Source organism: Chrysochloris asiatica, unplaced genomic scaffold, assembly GCF_000296735.1.
Source record: "Chrysochloris asiatica unplaced genomic scaffold, ChrAsi1.0 scaffold13690, whole genome shotgun sequence".
NCBI lineage: Eukaryota > Metazoa > Chordata > Mammalia > Afrosoricida > Chrysochloridae > Chrysochloris > Chrysochloris asiatica.
Genome location: NW_006422208.1, coordinates 1 through 1,760, shown reverse-complemented (window position 1 = coordinate 1,760; position 1,760 = coordinate 1). Strand labels below are relative to the sequence as shown.

The 1,760-nt window shown below is 38.2% G+C and overlaps 1 pseudogene; it reads right to left on the bottom strand.

The window, feature by feature from the left end:
• Positions 1 to 508: 508 nt before the first annotated feature.
• On the bottom strand, positions 509 to 1,592 carry LOC102813679 (annotated as a pseudogene).
• Positions 1,593 to 1,760: the final 168 nt, after the last annotated feature.

Below are 1,760 nucleotides of genomic sequence, written 5' to 3'. Positions count from 1 at the left end.
CATTATTGATTGCTGTCATTTTACTGTGTTTTTTGTTTCTTTGTGGTGCTGCTGGTTTCTTTGTTCCACATAACTTTCTAGGCTGACTTCATTTTCTTTATGGGTTTTCTTGTCATGTTTTTTTTTTTTCTTTTTTTTCATTAATGTTGTTTTGGAGTTACTAAATATTTATTATTATTTTCTTCTATTTATTTATTACATACAAGAGAAAAAAATTACTGACAATAGGTCAGTGGGTATGTAATAACCCACAGCGCTAAATGGTTTACATGGGACTGTAATTGGTTGTTGGTTGTTATGTTTTGTGGAGTCGGTTCTGACTCATAGTGACCTTGTACAGGGTTTCTGAGGCTGTAAATCTTTATGGGAGCAGAAAGCCTCATCTTTCTCCCATGAAACAGCTGGTAGTTTTGAACTGCTGATCATGAAATTAGCAGCCCAATTCATAACCACTACACTACCAGAGCTCCTGTAATAGAAAATTGAAATAGGATAGATGCAGAAAATGTTATATGTTAGCATCATCTCATTCATCTTCCTCCTTCAAAGATTCCTTCATATATTTCTCTGCTTCTTCTCATATCTTTTGGCACAATTCCTTGTCTATCTTTTGTTAATTAACCAACCCAGCTGAGCTGTCGTTCAAAAGCTTTACCCTTAATTTCATCATTGTTATTGTTGTTGTTAAGTGCTGTCGAATCGGTTCCAACCCATAGCGACCATGTATAGGGTTTCCAAGGAGCGACTGGTGAGCTTGAACCGCCGACTTTATAGTTCAAACAACTTTGCAGTCTGGCACATTAACCCACATTATTTTTGCAATTTCTTTAACAACATCTCAGCAGGTCATTTTTTTCATGTGATGCTTTTCAATCTCTGTCTTTGTAGCTTGTCTGGCTTTACCAATAGCAAAACCCCAATAACCATATGAAACACCTGATGGGTCTAACAGGTAGAGCTGTGAACTATGATTCACACTGTAATACCCTAACATGAAACTGCAACCAAAGATCTAACAGCACTCAAGAGTATATATACGTGTACATACACGGCCACTGTGTCTGTAAGATGTTTTAGTGGAACATTAGAGCCAAAGTTTGATCTGAAGTTGGAAGCTTCTTCTCTTGCTACATCTGCTAAAGAATGTGCATCTCCCAACAAGCCTGCTACTTCCATTCCAACATGCCAGTCACTGTTAAAAAGTCATTTGTTGGAACCTTCTTCAAAAAGTTTGTTGTTGTTGTTGTTAAGTGCCTTAGAATCGGTTCCAACTCATAGCGACCCTGTGTAGGGTTTCCAAGGAGCAGCTGGTGAATTTGAACTGCCGGCCAAGCAGTTCAAACCAACTTTGCAGTCCAGTGCTTATCCTACAGTGCCACACCAGGACTCCACAATGTTTGTTGTTGTAGTTGTTAAGTGCTATTTAGAAAGGACTAATTTCTCTACCCCAAAGGCAATGTCATCTTTACACCTGATTCCAATAGTTGTACTATTACTTCCACAGCCTTCATAGCATATTCAACTTGAAAAACGATTCCATCAGGTGAGAATATAGAGGCTGATAGATCATACCTGGTGCCGATAGAGCTCATTGTGCTAAATCCACCAGGGTGTGGACAGCTCGAGGGTCTAAAGCACTTCATCAACACTGCAATACTCTTTGTTTTTTGATGATATTGTTTATTGGACCTACCATATAATTTATTAGTTTTTTTTTTTTCTGTCTTATGCTGGATTCTCTAGAGAAGCAACGCCAATAG